The sequence below is a fragment of the Centruroides vittatus genome, unplaced genomic scaffold (assembly GCF_030686945.1).
Source record: "Centruroides vittatus isolate TY-2023 unplaced genomic scaffold, ASM3068694v2 contig_453, whole genome shotgun sequence".
NCBI lineage: Eukaryota > Metazoa > Arthropoda > Arachnida > Scorpiones > Buthidae > Centruroides > Centruroides vittatus.
The window spans coordinates 1,400,345-1,422,013 of record NW_027122249.1 but is presented as its reverse complement, the minus strand read 5'-3'; the positions used below and the strand labels follow the sequence as shown (position 1 = coordinate 1,422,013).

The window sequence follows — 21,669 nt, the reverse complement described above, 5'->3', positions numbered from 1 at the left end:
TAACTGTATACCAAATTTCAACTTTTAACTCCTGACCGTTCGAACTCTGCGCTTATTATTATTATTTGTTGGGTTAAGTGAGATATACTCGGTTAACACCGGTGGCTGTGTACTATGCCGGACCAAAGTCAAGGCATAGTAACCAAAACAGAAATTAAAGAAGTGCATCAGTGTGTGTGTCAGTATTCAAAAATTTTCTCACAATATGACATGTATTCAATATAGTGGCTTTCTGTAGTGTGATGTATGTGTTTCTATTTATGGTATAGTTGTTGTCTGTATGCTGTCATGTTTGTTTCGAGTTTTGTGATCGTGTAGTAAGAACGGATGATAAACTCATTCATTTCTACCGTCCATTTCATCCGTTGGCGTGGTTTTCCAGCCTTTGTGGTCTGTGCATGCATTGCCACAGAAACACGAAGGCTGGGTTGGTTCCTCACATCTGTTGAGGGCATTGCAGTAGCCATGCTTGGGCCGGTGCTGCTTTCGCCACCGGTAACCAAGGGAGACTGTGGCCTATTTTTCGAACGTGAGCCTCTGCCTAACCCACGAACGCGGACCTTGTTAACCCGGGCGACGTCCGAGCCGGTATCACACTTTGATCTAGTTATAACCATAATAAATATCTCTACAGAATGTGGGTGTGGTCACTCTTAGCTTCATTTCTCCCCATAGATCTTACTGGCATGGGTGTCCCTACCAGGAGCTTATGCTCCAGCCTGCATTGCCCTATGGATCAGTAAAATTACTGGGCTCTCCCACCACAACCAGGTGGTGACCACGGGAGAGTTGTTGTTATTATTATTATTATTATTATTATTATCAACCCATCTCGATTATATTGTGAGATTGTACTATTGTATTTCAAGTAAATAAACGTATGTTAACTGCATTGCTTGTCAATTTTGTTGTTTACATTATGTTGTTTAAGGTATATCATCATTTCGCATTACTAATACAACTTTATTAATTACTTTTAACTTCAATACACATGCATTACTTAAATATTGGTATTGTGAGGTTAACCGAGGGTAGGAGATGGAAGATGATTTTTACCTTCTCTACCTCTTAACGGCACAAGACGTTGAGGTCCGACCTCGTTTGTCGAAAGGATGACTAGAGATCGAGCGGTCAATGTTTATTTGCGGATGAGGATTGTAGGATCCTGTTCACGTCAGGAACTGACACCAATCTATCAAATTTTTCGCGGATAGATACGCGTTATTTTCGGAATCGTGGAATGCCGGATGATGATAATGGAGGAAGAAACGCACACTCTTCTATAGTTAAATAAAAATACCTGTTTATTTTGAGGATTGATATGAAATACATCAATTAACATATTTGGAAGTATTATTTATATTATCGAATCGAATTATTAAACCGCGTCTCGATTGACTAGAGAGAGAGAGAGTTTACAAAACATCGCGAGTATGATAAATACCTTAGTGATCCTGAGATTTGTTGATAAAGTCCGAAGAACAAGAGTTCGCTTGGGTATAAGAGTCAAAATGGACTGAAGAATATTGGGATGGACGGCTTCAATAGCGGGAGATGATAGTCCACGGCACACACACAATCACTGGACAGTTGTCGAAACTTTTCTCCCGTTGCGTCATCGTTCGTTTTCCTTTTATTTCGGGATCTCGGTTTCTAGATTTTACGATGCACGTCAAGGGTGGAAGTCCTTTTTGACCAATGGTGAATTACATGATATAATTATTTTTCAACAGTTAACTCATCTTCTACAAGGAAGTATTACCGTGGGAACGAAGGTTTATGATTAATTTTTACGAGAAAATTTGTCGGGTGTTTTTCCGTTCTTTGTTTCTGTTTGATTTAACCCTAACTTTCAAAAATCGGTTGGCAAATAAAATAAAAAATTTAAATCAAATCTCGTTATACTTATATTCGGGTCTTCACAGTATGATTCGATTCCAATTTTCATGTAACCTCAAACCCATATTCTTGTTAATTATCTCTTTACCTAGACTTTTAAAATATTTATATGTATATGTTCTTAAGTTTTTTTTTCTATTGTTACTTCTGATCATATATTTTTTTACTATTTTTCACAATTTTACAACCTTTAATATTTCGATTTTGAGTCACCAGTAATAACATTAAATTATTCTTAATGACATTTTGTGTTCATTAATATGTATATTTAATTCGTATTAAAACACTACATACTAATTCATTTCAAAGTTTTTAATTTGTCATAAGTTCATCTTTGAAGGATAAATATTGACATTATCATGAATTAATTTATAGTGTATTATAATTCTTGACTAATGCGGTTTAAAATTAGTTGTACTGTACGTGTTTTAGTAATTGTTTCTTTTTAAAAGGAAACCGAACCAACATTGAATGACATAACTATGAATGTGCAGCCTGGAGAATTATTAACTGTTACAGGTCCTGTTGGATCAGGAAAGGTAAATATCTTCTTTCTTGTAGTTTTATATGGTAAATCAACTATATGCATGGAAATTTTCAGGCTGATTAGAATAACCATTAAAAAATAAACTAAGAAACTGTAATTATTTATCTACTAGCAGATGAGTCCGGCGTCGCTCGGGCAAAAAGTAATGATAGCGAAAATTATGATTACTTGATTATAGCCGATCTTACCCGTTTTACCGGGTGCAATAATTAGGTTTCACCCTCTTCCGGGACTAATTAGAGAAATTTTAGATCGGTCTAAAAACATGTCCGATTTCCCGCAAAAAATCGCATTTAAAATAGTACAGTAAAATCCGAATTCAGTGTAATCCTTAACTCTGAATTCGGATTTTACTGTACTAATGTACTTTCGAAAGTCCCTTCTTAGTGTACATTCTCATGACTACCCTAACCGTGTACTAAATATCAATTTTAAACTACTGATCATTTGGGCTCTGCGCTTATTATTTTATATTTCTACACGATTTACATCGGAGTAAAAAATACCTTGTCCCGTAACCCTCGGGAAAGAAGGTACCTGTTTTCACCCCTTTACTGCATTAGATGCACTTTACGTGCAAGTAGTTCCTTTCTCCTATCTTTTCCTCTTTTAAGAGGTTTCCAGATAAGCATTGTGTACTAGTCTCAACAGTCGTATTGGGTAACTCCGGATTAACTGATGAATAATGCGTATCTGATGATTGCTGCGTGTCTGAAGATTACTGTATGTCTTAAAATTGCGGAGTATTATGCTTGAGTGGATCTGGTGTGTTGACAACAAAGATAGTATTATCAAGCACTCTACTGAGTATAAGAGATGTGTGTATGGCTGCCTGTTCCTGAAGAATGCTGATGTCAATGTTCGATTCTAATTGATCTATGTATTTTTTTATGTTTTTCGCTACTATTCCTGTTGCTCCTATTACTATTGGGATGACAGTCGTCTGTGTATTCCATAGACGGCTGACTTCAGATTTCAAAAGATGCTATTTACTTAATTTTTCAATTTCTTTAGCACCAATGTTATAATCTGATGGAACAGTTATATCTATTAAGAATGTTTTATTGCGATTTTTATCAAAATAAATTAAATCCGGTCTATTGTGAGATACAGTGACATCAGTTTTGACAGGCATTTCTCATAAGATCTTGGCTGTACCATTTTCCTTAACTTGCAGCTGGATTAATGTTTCCTTCCACCATTGGATAGGAACTTCTATTTTATGTTTTCGGGCCAGGCACCAGTAGACGCTTATTATTATTATGTTGGGTTTAGTGGGTTATACTCGGTTGACGCCAGTGGCTGTGTACAATGCCGGGCCAGAGTCAAGGCATAACAACCAAAACGAAACTAAAATAAAGTAAGTGTGTCAGTGTCAGTCTCTGTATTCAGGGATTTCCTAACAAAGTAGCATGTATTCAATATAGTGGCCTTCTGTAGTGTGAAGTATATGATTTCTACTCATTTGTAATGTTTCCAGGCTTTTGTGTAGTGTGTGTGGTACTACACATGTAGAGGAGAGAACAACAGGTACAATAAGCACTCTATCCATCCTCCACAGATACCTTGTTTCCTGGCAAGTTCTGTATAATTGCTGACTTTTTCAGTGCATGTGTTTTGTATATTGTGAGTGTTTGGAATATATATGTCTATAATGTATGTGATTTTATTGTGTTTGTCAATGAGTGTGATGTCTGGTCTGTTGTGGTAAATTGTTTTATTGTAATTATGGCTCTGTCGTAGTACATTTTGTGCGTGTTCTTTTCCAATACAGTCTGTGGAATGTATTTGTAGTATGGTTCGTGAATGTCTACTTATTTGTGTTTCTTTGCAAGCTCTTGGTGTATTAAATTTGATACCTGATTATATCTGTGTAAATAATCTGTCTGTATCAAGAGCTTGCAACCGGAAGTGATGTGTTGTATAGTTTCTGGCATGATATGACATTTTCTGCATGTGTCATTTGTTAATGTTGTATCTTTGAGTACAGTAGAGCGTCGATAATTGGAACGTAGGTAAGTGGAATGGCCGGAAAGTGGAACGATTTTCAGTCGGACTGTGTCGTGCTGAATCGAATGTTTTTGATACTAAATTTACTTCTAAAGTATAATTTTCATGTTTTTTATATTCTTTAATATATTTATTTTGTTTGTACAAAATGCAGAAATAATTTTTAACGATACGATAGCCTCGATGATTATTATAAAAATTTTCGTTAGGCTTAAAATCGACGAAAATTCAACACGAAGCGACACGCAACGGAGAAAAATTCAACAGGAAGCGACACGCAACGGAGAAAAAATTCAACAGGAAGCGACACGCAACGGAGAAAAATTTGAACATCGGACAGTTAATGTATTTTTTCGTACAAAGTCGGAAACTGGAACAAATCATTAACTGGAAGGACCCCAGTCCCCAATTGGTTGCACTTTTCGACGCTCTACTGTATGTGTTTTCTGTAGTTTTTAGTACTTCTGACCTGATCCTGTATGGCAATCATGAATCCTTCCGTCTCCCCAAAGACGCATCCCCGAGCTAACCAGCTGTTTGACGCAGTTTTGTCAACAAAATCCTGGGCCAGATCATAAGGATGCCTGCCATGGAGTGCCTTTTGAGCCCACGATTGCCTTATGGTGTCTGTGCTTTTTACATGTTGTGTCGTGTCCAAATGTTGTGAATGTGAGTTTAATTGTGTGTTATTCGAGTCTACTAGAGTTTCTGCTTTATGTATCTGTGATATTTCTTGGTTTGTATAGAAAAACTCTTGCAGTAACTGTATTTGTTTGTAGTGAAGGTTAACTACGTCTATCAGGCCACGTGCACCATCTTTACGTGAGAGAATTAGTCTTTCTATGCGGATTTAGGATGATGATGTTTATTCTTAGTGAGTGTTGTTCTTGTTTTCCTTTGGAGTTGCTCGAGATCTGTGTGAGTCCAATGTATAACTCCAAAAGAATATGTGAGTACTGGGATGACATATGTGTTTATTGCTTTAACTGTGTGTTTTGCATTTAACTGTGTTCTGAGAATAGCATTTAACCTACTTTGGTATTCTTTAATTAATCTTTGCTTTATTTGTGTATGTTCTGTTAGTTTGGCCTGTTGGAATCCTAAATACTTGTAGAACTCGCCCTCTTCCATGGATTCAATAACGTCTCCATTTCCAAGTGCAAAATCTTCTTTCTTCAGGATTCCTTTTTCTATGTGAAGTGTTTTGCATTTATCTAGGCCAAATTCCATTTGTATGTCCTTGGTGTATAAATGTGTGATTTGTAGGAGTTGATGAAGTTGTTTTTGTGTGATGCATAAAGTTTTATGTCGTTCCATGTACATGAGATGTGACAGTGTAAACTGTGTTGTTTTTTCATGTCTGATATTGTAACCATATTGCGTGTTGTTTAACATGTTGGATAATAGGTTCAGGGCTAAGCAGAACCAGAGAGGACTCAAGGAATCTCCTTGAAAAATTCCTCGCCTAATGAAAATTTGGTTTGTTTGTATGGAAGTGTTACTAACCCTGAGAAGTAGTGTTGTTCTCCAGTGCTGCATAGTGTTTTGGAAAAATGCAATGAGTGATGGATGTATTTTGTACATGTGTAGAATATGTAGCAGCCAACTGTGTGGAACGCTGTCAAATGCTTTTCTGTAGTCTATATATGCCATGTGTATGTTTCTGTGTTGTTTGTGTGCTTGCCGTAGAATGACTGAATCTATGAGTAACTGTTCTTTGCATCCCCTGTGATTTCTACGGCAACCTTTTTGTTGTTCCGTAGAATGTCGTGTTCTTCAACATGTTTGTATATTTTGTTTGCGATACAGGATGTCAATAATTTGTAGAGTGTTGGAAGACATGTAATTGATCTGCATTGTGTGGGGTCTGTGGTATTGTTGGTTTTAGGTTTCATGTAGGTGATGCCCTGAGTAAGAAAATTTGGCATGTCTTGTGGATTGATGATGATGTGTGTTAGGTGTTTAGCTAGTTCCTGGTGCAGTGATGTAAACTTTTTGTACCAGAAAATTGTGAATGTTGTCTACACCAGGTGTCTTCCAGTTGTGTGTTCTGTTCACAGTGTGGCGGATGTTGTGTACGTTTATTTCAGCACAAGACATAATTGGTACGTTGTGCAAGTTTCTGTTCTCTTTCTCGATCCAGCTTGCATCAGCATTGTGTGTGACAACACTGGACCAAAGAGAAGACCAATATGTTATGAGTTCTGCTTCTGTTGGTGTGCCACTGTGTTGTGTATCAGTGTTTGTTTTGTTACCAATTTGTCTGTAAAAGAGTTTTTCATTGTTTGTAAATAATTTATTTTGTTGTTTTCGTAGTGTACATGTTTTGTATTGTTTGAGTCTACGTGCTTTGGCTGCAAGTTTTTGTTTTAGTGTATCAATGTATTCTGTAATGCGTGTGTTGTGATGTTCATGTTTTGTGTGTGTTTTTATTTTCTTGAAAATATTTTTGAGCTGTTTCTTTAATTTGGGTTGTTATGTTGTTTTTAGTGTATTGTGTCAGCCTGCCTAATTGCTGTCTAATGTCATTTATTTGTGTTTCTATTCTTCTCTGCCAGGCAGGCTTGTGATAGAACTGTGTTTTCTGTGTATCTGTCTGTGATTGTATTTTCAGTCCATGGTGTGTCACAACTGTGACTGCCCTAGCATAAACTAATGTATGAATGTCTGAGAGTGTAGAAATTGAATGAATGTAGTGTGGTAGTAAGTGAGTGTTTACTTAATTTAGTGTTTTTCCTACTTCGTTTGATGTGTTGATTTTTGGTATTCGTGGACTTTGTGTGGGTTCTGTGCCTGTATATTTAGTGAGTGTTTCCTGAAACATAAGTGAGAGCATATTAACTAAATCTATATCAATGTTATCAGTGGTGGATGAGGAAGTGTCTGTAGTATCAATAGTGGTAGTTGTTGTGTGTGTGCCATTATCACTACTTGTTGCTAGATTATCCGGATAGGTTACGTGATCTTCATTAATGTTAAATGTTTCTGTCTGTTGATGCATTTAATCGGCAACCTGTTGTTTGATAAGTTCAAGTGTTGTTTGTGGAATAAGGTTGTTGTGTATAATTGTTCTTTTTTGGTCAACGACCCTTTGTTCAGCGACAGTGAGGTGAGGATATTGTTGTGTGAATCTAAGATGTAGTTGTTGTCTGTATGATGTCACGTTTGTTTCGAGTTTTGTGATGGTGTTGTAAGTACGGATGATAAACTCGTTCATTTCCATTGTCCATTTCATCTGTTGGCGTGGTTTTCTAGCCTTTGTGGTCTGTGGATGCATTGCTACAGAAACACAAAGGCTAGATTGGTTCCTCACATCTGTTGAGGGCATTGCAACAGTCATGCTTGGGCTGGCGTTGCTTTTCGCCACCGGGAACCGAAGGAGACTGTAGCATATTTTTCAAACATGAGCCTATGCCTGATTCACATACGCGAACTTGTTAACCTGGGAGACGTCCGGTATAAAACTTAGATATAGTTACTACCATGATAAGTATCTCCACAGAATGTGAGTGTCGTCACTCTTAGCTTCATTTCTCCCCATAGACCTTACTGGCATGGGTGTCCCTACCAGGAGCTTGTACTCCAGCCTGCATTGTTCTATGAATCAGTAAAATTACCCGGCTCTCCCACTATGACCAGGTGGTTACTGCGGGAGAGTTATTATTATTATTATTATTATTATCATCATCATCATCAACCCTTCTCGATTATATTATAAGATTTGTAATGAAATTAATTTTCAAATTTTTATACTTAAACGCCTTGTTTAAGTCATTTTTATCGATTTCTGACTTTATGTTGATTTCACTTTAATACATAAAAGGAAAATGTATATTCTATGCTGTTGTCACACAAAATTGTAGGCATTATTTACATCATATTCGCAGCGAGTTTGTTAGAGAATTATTTTTGTAACATTTTCTTGTGCATAATCTGTCATAGGATTTTTTTCCTCTGTTGTTCACTTAACATGAAATGATTTCCAACAAATAAAAATATCAAGTAAAAGTGAATGTGGGCCTTTATACGAGGGTAAATCAGAAAATAAAAGCGATTTCCATATAACAGTTTTATTTCCACTGATGGAGAACAAATGCACATGTGACTTTTTACATAGTCCCCTGCACAGTGAAGCACTTCTGGTATCGTTCAACGAGTTTCTTCATCCCTTCTCAAAAGAAGCTTTTCGGTTGCTCATGAAACTACGTCTGCACTGATGCTGCACCTTACCATCTTAGCTGAACCTGCGACTGCGTTGTGCCTCCTTCAAGATGCCAAATACGGTGCTAGATCGGGACTGTAAGTGAAATGCCGAAGCGATCCAAATCCAAACCGTTGCAGAATCCGTACCGTTGCTATTGCTGTATTCGGCCGTGCATTGTTGTGGAGCAGTCGCTCCCTTTCGGAGAGTATTCCATGTCGTTTTTGACAAGTTGCAGGTTTCAATTGATCTTGCAGCAAAGAACAATATGTTGCACTGTTCAGTTTCACCATGTGCTTGGAAAGAAATCGGAATAGGTTCCAGCATAGGTTCCAGAAGAGCGTTAGTTTCCCAGTTTATTTCAGGATGGTTATTGTTTAAAATTCTTGTGAACAGGAGACGAGAGTTGTTTCCACTCGAAGCTTTTCCTCTTGTCTCTTGTTCTTAGTGGTGTACCCGTGTCTCGTTCCCTGTCAAGATTTGTCCCAAGTTACTAAGATCTTATTCATACCGTTGGAGAAACCAGGTCGCGACATCTACGCGCTGTTTATGCTGAATTGTAAGCTGTTTGGGTAATCACCGTACAAACTTTATTGCACCCCCAGTCATCAGGCACTATGGCTTGTACAGATCCATAACTGATGTCAGCGATTTCCGCTATATGTGCTAAAGTTAGTCGTCAGTCTTCTCTGATCAAGGTATTCACTCTCTGGATGTGTTGCTCCGTGCCTGATGTCGATGGGCAACCAGGTCGGCTTCATCCGTTACACTTGTTTCTTCTCTTTTTAAAACGAGCTATACACTCGTAGATCTTTCGTTGATGCATGATGCGTGCTCAATACTGTGCTAACATTCGGCGATAGATTTCTACAGATTTATTCTTTTTGCCCAGAGAAAAGGCACCATGGCACGTTGTTCCTTAATGGTGCAATCAATAAGTGGAGCATCCATACTTCTAATCTCATTGTTTGCTCTCATTTGACAAAACGATGGAATGCTGGGCAGAGCTAGCTGCAAGGCTAAATAACTTTAATCTTTGAGTTATTGTTATGTTTTAATCCTACATGGTGTGCGACTTTTAATAAATGCTGTTAGTAATTGAAATATTTATTAGTATTGGGAATAGTATTGTGAAGAATTTCGAAATATTTATTCACTTACATCATCCATACAAAAATATTTTATACCTATTAATCCCATTATTTATTAATTTAATTAGACGTCTTTATTAATGTCCATGTTGGGAGAGATTCCTATAACTTCTGGTAAAGTGACAGTGAAGGGAAAGATCTCTTATGCTTCTCAAGAAGCTTGGGTGTTCAATGAAACTATCAGAGAGAATATCTTGTTTGGAGAAGAATATCAAGAAGAGAAATACAGAAATATCTTGCATGTAACAGCTCTAGAAAAGGTAAGCAAATAGTATTATCTATCCTCTTATAAGAAAACTTTGAATTGCTTGCTTTTAATATATTCAGTATATAGAATATAGAATAGGTATATGAGTGTTTTTGAATTAAGATCTTCGATTTTTTAAACTGTGCGACTGTATAACGAAAAATAAAAAATAAGTAGGGGAGACCGGGGCTACAAGTTCCGTTTTTTAATCAACCTTATATTTTGTTAAGGAAACATAATTCTAGAATAAGTATTAAGAGATTAAAATTTAGTATTATATCTAACGTTGCTATAAATACAGTTTTTGGGATTGATTTTTTGTAAGTTTTTTTTATAATTAATAATACAATACCTAAAGTCGGAAAGTAACAACTTAACCCGGTTCGGGGCAAGTTGTTAACAGGGTGGGGCAAGTTGTTACGAGATCTATGAAAGGTGTAATATGTAAAAAAACAATAATTTATTTAACTAAGTATGTATTTAAAGACTAATCAATACTATCTTATCAATAATTAGTTGTTTTTCTTAAATTTATTATAAAGAAAACATTTTTACTTTTTAACATTTATAATTTTTACATAAAAAGAATTCATCACAAAGTTCTTAACTATTACATAAAATATTATTCCAAGTGCGATAAATCCTATTACCTTGTTACTTGACTCATTTTAAGAAGAAAGAATGCTTTGGTTTATAGAGTTATAAAACAATTAGCAATACTTATAGTAGGGGGTGGGGTGTGGTGTACTAACTCTTCCCGCCTTAGAGTGTTTGTCAATCTTTGCAATTACATTATACTTGATAGCCTTTAATTAAAAAGACTAAAAATTATTTTTACTCTAAATAAAGTTTTATTGTATATTCTGCAAACATAATTTATTTCTGTTTTTATTTTTTATAATTTTAGGATATAAGTTTATTTCAAAGGCGATCTCACCATTGTAGGAGAAAGAGGAGTGACAATGAGCGGTGGGCAAAAGGCAAGAATTAATCTAGCAAGGTAACAGAGGTCTTACTGTAATATTATATTTCATTAACAATATAGAAAATAAATCTTAATGGAAATGTAATAATTAATACATTTAAAAAAATTAAAGTGATGCTTAGATATATATTGCTTTGGAAATTAATTATTACATGCTAAGAAGAACGATTATTCAAATTTTTTCTGTATTCATTGATGTTCTTTTAATTTCGAACAGTTTACTGCCCTTGAAACAGTTTTCTTAATTTTAAACACTTTACTGCCCTGTAATGTTAACAGGAACTGGTAACTGCCCTGTAATGTTACCACTTCCTGTTAACATTACAGGACAGTAAAGTGTAGATTAAAAATAATATTGTATTCCAATAAAAAGAGATATCTCATTGGAAAAAAATATTCTATCATTTTAGATTGGTAAATTTGTAATCTAGTGCAAGTGACATCAAGTTCTAATATCCTACGTCTCCGATGCCCTTTTTTCTGCCTGAGAAAATACGTGCCAAAAATGCTGTAAACTGATTGAAAAAAATTACTTTACCTTTTTTTGAAACAAGAACGATAAACTGTAATATTTGCAGTTCATTGACCTACAAAGTAAACACGGGTGCACGTGGAAGAGTGTAAAAATAAGATAACATAAGTGACCAGAAAGTCCAAAATATATAAAAATCGCTTTATATTTTTGTCTGATATTTAAGAATATTTTTGCTAGTTGGTTGTAAAATTATTTTATCACGTTGATATATTTTTATATTTTGTAGAGCATTATATCTAGATGTCGATATATTCCTCCTTGATGATCCACTGAGTGCTGTTGATGTTTTAGTGGCGAAACATATCTTCGAGAAGTAAATATCTAAATAATGTTTTTATATACTATAATATATCTCAACTTGTTATTTATTTCAGGTGTATAATGGAATATTTGAAAGATAAAATTTGCATTCTAGTTACACATCAATTACAGTTTTTAAATTCTGGAAGCAAAATTTTAGCGTTAAATAAGGTAAATGTATTACTTACAAGTCCTGTTTTTTAACTATTTTTTGAATTAAAAACGAATTCATAACCTGTTATAATAACACGTCAATTAAAACACTATAAAGTTTAGAATAACTCAAAAAATTATGAAATTTACATTATATATGGTGGTGTTTTATCTGGTGTTATATATAATATATATACGCGTACTGATATATATAAGCGATTAATCAAGAAAAATTCTTTTAAAAACTATTCTGTATACATATAGTCTATATATGGCAGTATATACAGAACAGTGATTGTATTACCAATTATGAAATGAACCTATAAATATACCGGTAATTACATATTTGTTAATGGAAAAATCAGTGAAAATAGGTAAGCATGTAAGAACTTTTGTAAAGTTAAATATTTATTTGTATACAATTTTACAAATATTTATATTTTATACGTTAAAAACACAGAAAGAATTGCATTTATACATATTATTATACATTGCAGGGAACATGTGAATTCATTGGTAATTTCAATGAAATTGAAAATTTAAAAATGCTTACTGGAATTTCTTCAGAGTCAGAAATGGCAAAAAATAGCATGGAATTACATACTGTACTCTTCAACGATGATGAAATAATCGAAAGTACTGAATCCGATATGCATGATGACATCGAATATAGTAACAACAGTAATGCAGTAAGAATTATTTATTGAACAATTAATATTTGAGTGAATAATTTCAAAGTAGAGTAATTGAGATGTGTCAGTTTTCATTTCTCAGACTGATTTTCTCAACTTCATAGTGAATATCTAATTATAAAATAGAATTATTTCTTTTTAGTAATAAAGTGTTATAAAGAATATAAGTAATAGTTACATCAACATATTGCTATCAATATCAAACATTGATTAACATATTCATCATTTTGACAATTACTGAATATAATAGTTATTTTAGAAAAAGACTATCATAGTAGAATTTTTCCCAATTGTATGAATTTTTGTAATAACACTATTCATTCATTTATTTATTTACATGGCGTCTTCTTTACAGAGGAGCGCTGTTGATGGACAGTTTATTCTTCACACTTGTAGGCTTTTCCCAAGCTTGAGCCAGTCCGTTTTTTAATGTTGACTTGCCACGTTAGCCTAGGTCTTCCCTTTCTCCGTCTGCCCTTCACCATTCCTTGAACTGCAATTTTCATCAGTTCCTTCGAGGATCCTCTTATTATATATCCAGAAAAGGCTATTTTTCTTCTCTGAACGCTGACCATCAGGCTTTTTCCATTCCAAATCTACTCATAACCTACTCATTGGTTATTCTATCTATCCAACTAATTTTTTCCATTCTTCTACGACACCACATCTAAAACGGAATTTATCCTATTAACCACCTCGTCGTTTACTGTCCGTGACTCGCATCCTTATGTAGCCACACTGTCAATAATAAATACACATTTAAAAAATAGAACAGAGAAAATGTTTCTTTATTCATCTACTCATTTACTAGAGAAACAAAAAGAATCTGAATTTTACTGTTAATAATTTAATTTATTCGTACCTTTCTCGATTATTTCATAAATTCAAATGCAATATTTCAATACTTTTTCGATAAACAGTTTTTCTTCGATTTTAATAAACTTCTAGAGGCAATCAAAAAGTGTTTAGCTGGTTTAAGAATTAAATGAAGGAAGTCTGATTAGTAGAAACCTATAGTTTACAAGATAGTTTACAAAACAGAACCACTAAGCTGTGCGTATATTAGCACAGCTTTATGGTTCTGTCTTGGACGGGTTTTGCTGTATAATTACAAATAATATGAATGTATTAAATTTTTCCAATAAGTAAGTTACAATTATTCTTAACTAAAATTGAAATATTTTGTTTAAACTACAAGAATTTTTCAAAAACGTTATCTACGTAAAAGCAGAATTTGTTGTATGTGAAAGTGAAAATATATAAGTATATATTAAAAACTAAAATAAAATAAAGAAGTAATCGTAGATGTAAAGTAGTCTTTTGTGTCCAACATCGAACGGCGACATAAGCAGTTTCAGATTGTGTGACAGTTGTCCCCATGAAAAGTGATAATTGGCCAGACACAAACTTCAAAGCTTTTCTTTGCATAAATGATAAGCCAAGTTCATTCATCGCATAGAACAACACATATTGTTCTATGCGATCTAGCATAATTTTACGATGAACCTATGTTCTAGAAAAATAAATTTTGAATGCAAGACGGCTTTTAAATTTAAGAGCATTGTAGTTTTTATCAATGCACACATTTTGAAATTGCACTAATCGTTTTTTAGATGATTGCTTTTTCTTTTCAAATAAATGTCTTATTTCATATAGCTAACTTTCAGAAGTATATCTCTTATCATTCGTGAGTTACATGATAACTCATTTCAGTTGGTTAGCATACTCTCATAATACGGTATGTGTAAGTAGATATTTCTATTATTTCCTAACTAAGTTTAATTCTATGAACAGTTCAACCAGATTTATTAGCTATGACTGATGTAAGACTAAATCTAAGAAATAGGATTTGAATAGATTAAAACTTATCTTAATTTGTAGTAATTATTACATTTTGCATGTAAAAGCAGTCAGTATTTAATGTGGCCGTATACTGTACTCTGTTTTTACTTTTGAACTGCATAAAAGTCAGTTTTTATAACAGAAAAACATCTTACCAGTGGTTTTATTAATCAGTTTTATTAATTTATTTCACAAATAAATTAATACAAGGAACAATCATTAAATAACCAGCCCACGAGACTAGTCATGCTGTTGCTTTTTGCTGGTTACTTATTGATCCACAGTTATTGCTCTTTTCATATAGCCCACATACCTCGTATATTCAAAAATGTAAGTAAATATTGTTAAATGCAAGTAAATGTCTTTACTCTGTCCCTAGCTAAGACGAAAGTTCCAATCTAAGAGAGGGATTACTGTAATATGTTACAGTTGCCTTTCGTTAAGTAAAAATGAAAATAGACATATAGTTGTGGAAAATAAGGAAACGAATGAGAAAAAAAGGAACAATGATTTATTTTAAATAATTCTGAAAGAAAATAGTTTTATTTATACAGATGACATTGTTATTACGAGATACATCTGCAATTTAAGTTCATTAGAAGCCTACATTTTACGGTACTACTCATATTATTTTAAGTGCAATAAACAATAAACTAATAATGACGATGATGAAATACGTGGTATATACTGTTTAATAAAAAATTTTTGGGTCTAAACTTAATTCTAAAACGATTTGCATGTGACTGAATGAACTTTTTATTTGTGTGCTCTAACACAGTGCTACTAACATTGGTCTGTAAACCAGTGCTGATCAATTTTATTATTATATTTATTTAATTTTACAAACGTATCAGTCCGCGAGGTATTGAAATAAGAAAAGTGACCGTGAACACAAAAGGTTTGAGAAGTTCTGCTCTAACACGTATTGCATCTATGGATTTTAAATAAAATTTTATTATCAAAGAGAAAAGTCTTTATATGGTATTGGTCATATACCTTGCATGCATATTATAGTTATACGAATTTAAATTATAAAAAAAAACTTAGCAATAGCAGAACACTGTGATAATTCTAATTGTGATATAGATATGATTGAGATTAAAATACTAAATGAAGAAAATATGACTAAAGGAGAATTAAAAATAAATAAAAATATTATAAATAGACGAAGTAAAATGAATTCAAATGATGGAATAAAAATTAGCGGCATTAAAATGTTATGAAAATGTGCAAAAAGATTGGCGGGTGGAAAGAGAGACAAACAATAAAAAGAAAGAAAACAATCGTTATACAAAAGAGCTCTTATATTTTTTTTTCTCTTATCCTTTTTCATTCTGGAAGTGATATTTTTAATAAAATCTCATAAGAGCCAGGAAAGTTATGCAACTCATTGCTAAATTTTTTTATTGTGAATCTTTCACTGATAACCTTTTATTGTGGTGTATTTCTTATTACTTTTTTATCTGCAAATTTTCATTTTGTTAAATATATGGTATATAACTAAGAAGTGTTCAAGGGAACACTAAATTGTTTTTGTTTTGTTCATATAATTGTAAATTACACAAAAAATTATTTATCAGATTTTTTATTTTTCAAAACATGTTAAAATATTTTGTTCCAGATTATAAATAATTCATTGAGTAATTTATATAATTTTTCAAATTATTTTCTACAGGAAGCTGAATATAACGAAATGCCACATGATGATGGAGTTGGGGCAATAGGAATTTCAATTTATAAAGAATATCTGAATGCCAGCAGTGGTTTTCTTTTCAAGATTATTATATTAGTGACATTTATTATATCACAATCAATTACAAGTGCGAGCGATTATTGGCTAATAAAATGGTAGGACTTTATGATAACCAATGTAACTTTTTATGTGTGAAAACGTTTTTGAAATAAAACATTTGAGGAAAACGTTACATTCTATACATTCCATTTATTCTATCATGATAACATATTAAGAGTTTACTATCGATGAACATATATTATGACTTAAATGTAGTTTTACTTCCCATCTCTAAATATTTAAAAGAAAAAAAAACTGAATAAATATTTTTGAAAGAATGGAAAAAAATTATTTTCATTTAGAATTGTTATAGAGATAAATTTATTTTTGTAATTTTAATGTAAAAGTTAGCAATAAAGAAATTTCAAACTCTAGTTAAGAGCATTCGTTAACAAAACATTTTTCATAATGAAAGAGTTTTAAACTTTCTAATAAACACCAATAATAAATACATGTTTACCACACTGCTTCCTCTGTGCTGAAAGAACAGTACACAAAGAAACTCGGACTTTCATAATAGCTTGTTTCATTCTTTAAATACTTGTATTTCTATTAGTAAAAGAAATTTCACAACACCAAAAAAATTTAATTATTTTATGTTTATTTTTCAGGTTACGAGATAAAAGAATTTATAGTGAAAATATAGATAAACTGAAAAATATTACAGATAAGACAAGAATTCATAATAACAGTGAAAGCAGAAATTTTTATCATAGCGAAGAATTCAACATATATGTTTACTTTGGATTAATATGTGCAGTATTTCTAACGACATTACTTTCTGGATCATTAGTGTATGAGTTGTTTACATCTGCATCTAGGAAGCTTCACAACAATATGTTCCGTTGTATTATTCGAACTCCAATATCATTTTTGGATAACAATCCCGTTGGTATGAAAAATATATTTTTAAAATTCATTATTGAGTTAAATGTATTTGGATAAAGCTTGAAGAGGCGTTTTCCTAAAAAATGTGAGAAAACTTGACGCAATTTACATGAATTTCTTCTTTTAATTTTTTTTAGTACAGGCGGCTGAAATGACGCAGTTTGAATCAGTTTATTCCTCTAGATGCAATAAAATATAAATTAATCAATTTCCAGACACTAAACAATACCCATTTTGGCTAAACCAGAAACAACACACATTATTTAAGGTAAATTAACACAATTAAATGCCCAATATAATAAATTAAAATATGAAAACAATAAATGAAATAAGAAAATACTTTATAGTAAAATAATTATTGTATTTACTCTACATTAATGAGAAATAATAATGTCTTATTTTTCAAAGTTCACTATGTAGCTGCTTTCTTGCAAATAGTTCGCTCGAAGAGATGATATGAATTTCTTCTCATTTATTCACACTAAAACGACTTTTTCCATCTTAATAATATTTCATTTATTGGTTTTATTGCATACAAGTTTTTAAGTACGGCGTGTACTATCGACTTTGGCAACACGATGCCAAAGTCGATGGTGGGTTCCAGATACATCCACTAGATTAACTACATTTGTACAGCTTTTATTTTTCGCGATAAGTTACTTTTTCACATCAATCATCGATACTACAACCTTCTTTGGCTTCGTTGCTTTCACTCTTTTCTTGGATGCCATGGTTAATAACTAGGGATTATATATTTATGTAAAACCATCACACCAAAAATAAAGCGAAAAAAAAACACCAAAAACCCACAATTGTAATGCAAGAGATCCTTTTCCAGCGAGAGCGAGACGATTTGGGAGCACAACAGATGGCATTTAGGCAGCGAGCTCATTTTTCAATACGAACTTTGAAACGTAGTTCAATCTCCAGGTTTAATTCCTCTCCAATTTAGAGTTCGATTGTTTTATGTTAGAGTCGTTCGAAGTACCAGATAAGACGATATTTAATCTAAATCATATTTACCTTTTATATTTTCTAGGAAATATCTTAAATCGGTTTTCGAAGGATGTTAGTAACATTGACGATACTTTACCTTTAAACTTTTGCATTTTAATAAGAGTAAGTTTATTTTAATTTGGAATATTTAAACTTTTGTAAAATAAATGATTATAACTAATGGACATATAAAAGGGATTTCCATTTACTAAGATACATTTGTGAATTAGATATAAACTGTTTTATACAGAAGTGTAACACACAACAAGTATAACACGCACTCTAACCTACTTTTCAATATAATCACCACAAATGCTAATGTGTTTATCCAAGCGACATACATGATTTTCATATTCTTTTAAAAAAAGACTGCTCCAAATTTCTAAAAGAATGTTTCTGTCTTCTTGAACGTCATCACCTTATCAATTATTATTATTATTATGTTTTTTTTTTACCAGAAAAATATTTTTTTAATAGCTGAAACAAATGGAAATCTGAGAAACCAAGATAGGAATGCGGGGTATATAAACAAGAATTTTCCATTTGCATTTCTAAAGCCAGGCAATTGTCTGGTTCGAAGTGTGCCATCTTGCATTGTCATGCAACAAATTCGTTGTCGTAACCAACAACCTAACTGTTGGTTAACGTATGATTTTATTATTTCAATAAAAATTTGAAATGACAGCTTATACATGAATTATGTTTTGATCGTATTCAATATGAAGCAGCTATCAACATCCTATTGTACCCAAGATAGCGTTATTTATCACTTATGCAATACAAAGTGACTACGTCTACACTACATGCATCTTTGAATCAGATTGGTGCTACGTAGACAATGTACTTAACAAATGTAATGTAGTAACAGGATATCCCTATGCTAGTGGTTTAAAAATGGTGTAAATTTTTCTCTTGGAGATATTTTGACTGACATGCAGAAGGCTGAACAAAAATTTTAAGCTAAACCTCCTAGGTGACATGGGAGGAAATATGTGTAAGTCAAAAATCCCCAGCAAATTTTTAAAATGATATTAATTATAAATAAATTGTTAGAGTTTATACTGGAAAATATTTTTAAAAAAACAGTCTTGAAGATCTAAGTTTTCGCATCACAGAAAATGCAATGCATATGCTTTGCAATGTGTGCCTAGCTTTGGAATTAATGATATACCAGCGTTTCACAGAAAAGTCATGTGACACAATCGTACACTCGCAGAAATTTGCTTAGGCAAAACCCAAGATTTTTACATTTATGGACTCAGGGGACTTTGAAACATTGAAAAATGCAAAAAATGAGGGGTTTTCGGTTTGTGTGGATGCTGATGCGTGTGTACGAGTGTGTTGGGGGCACGATTTTTTCAACTTCTTCGAAGCTTAATAATTCCTGCGATTTTTGTCAAAAATTTCTGAAATTCTTGCAGGGAGTTTGGTTTATTTGGGGATTGATGATAATAAATTTCGATGGTTATGGTTGACAGATTGGGAAGATAAAGGGGGTAATATATAATGCAACAGTAAAAAATTCGTATTTTGAAAAATAAATGCATTAATTTAACTGAAGTGCATTGAAATTAATACATACATTAAGAATGAGCAATGATAATAAGGAATAGAATTTCTGTATTCTATAGTTAGTCTAAATTAACATTTTATTGAATCCTGCTTATTACGTGCAAGGGTTGAAGTATGTGCCTTTGTAATTTTCCTTATTTGTTTGAACCGTCAAGTTACTCGGCATCTGAGATGTCATCATTTTTTTGCTTAGAAATTTTTCATGTATTGGAAAACATATGTATTGCATTATTTACAACTGGTAGAGTTCTAAAACTTATTACAATTTTTCAAAATTTAGATAAACAATTAATGCCGGAAAACGAGATCTCACTGACACTGCGGGTTATTGATAGAGATATAAATTGAATTACCGTATTTTACGGACTATAAGACGCTACGGACTATAAGACGCACCTGAATTTTGGAGGCAATTTTTCGAAGAAAAAAGTGCGTCTTATAGTCCGTAAAATACGGTATTTAATAAAATGACAAGGTTACTTTAATTATTTTTTCAATATTTAATTTCATTAAAATTAGACTTTATTAATTATGCGTTATGTTATAACTGTGTTTTTATTTCGTTTGTTATTAATTATTTCGAAAAATGTGCAGAATATTTGAAATAATTTAATAATAATGCACATATCTCATCTTGTGATAAATTTTATTCAAATTCCAATAAAAATTGTACTTTTCTATCTGATGTGTCACATTATTCAGTTATAAGTAACAATAAGCAAATGAATTTACGACATACGAAATGATAAATATGTTTTCATTTATTAGCCACTTACAGTATATCTTCTTGTTTTAGGGATACTTCCTTCTTGCTGGCATATTTGTTGTTCAAGCAATCCTTTCTCCTTATCTACTGATATTAATAATTCTTCTTTTAATAGTGTTTTACGTTTTACGGACAATTTATAGTCGAGTGTTACAAAGCGTAAAGCATATAGAAGGAAAATGTAAGTAATTTAAATATACATCAGTTTATTGTTTTTAACTCAATTGTGTGCATAATATGTAGCCTATCGTATTTACACATTGTATCCATTAGTTCTTTTCAGAATTTATTATTACTGCAGTACAGTAGCGAATATACTCGTGCTATATATATATGAACTTTCCATTAGTCGTGTGGCCTCTGTGGATTGCCATGCAGCCTTTTTTAACATAGATATTTCAGTTTTTTCTTTTCTCGTGGCAAATAAAACACATCGTTTACATTGTGAGACTAATTTTTATGCCAGAAAATATGCTGGTGTCACATATTTACACGCTCTTTAGAAAACTACCAAATTTTATATTTTTTGTTTTTTATATCTGGACTAAGTTTGATTTCATTTGAATTGACGAACGTGTTTATTTTTGAAAACATGATTTTTCTTGCTTTACACTGTAGTGACAAATGAATGATAAAATATTTAATACATTTTGCAAATGATAAACTATATTTTGATTTAGCATAAATTTGCTTTGTTCGTAATAAAAGCTAATTTATGCTAAATCGAAATAATTATAATGAGAGAAGAACAAGCTATAGAAACATTAAACCCTATCTACAGCCAAAATCCAGAGAACATAGAAAAAATTTAATAGACTGAATACACATATCTGGTATTTAAATACATTTCTAATTGAAAATAAATATCTTATATCGTTATCATTACCGAAATTTCTCTAACGAATAAAGTACATCTTTTACCATTCCTGCCTGAAAAGTTCCTGTCTGACTGTATTAAAAAAAAATTAAACATAAAGTTACCCGAATAAACCCGATCTAACAAAACTAGCTGCAAAATGTTAAAGAAAATATACTTCCTAATGAAATAAAACAATGGCATTGATATTTGATTGGCTTCTAACAGAGAAGTGAG

At 32.4% G+C, this 21,669-nt stretch overlaps 1 pseudogene; it reads left to right on the top strand.

The window, feature by feature from the left end:
• Positions 1-21,669, top strand: part of LOC136977332 (ATP-binding cassette sub-family C member 4-like) — a 54,734-nt pseudogene that overhangs the window by 22,137 nt on the left and 10,928 nt on the right.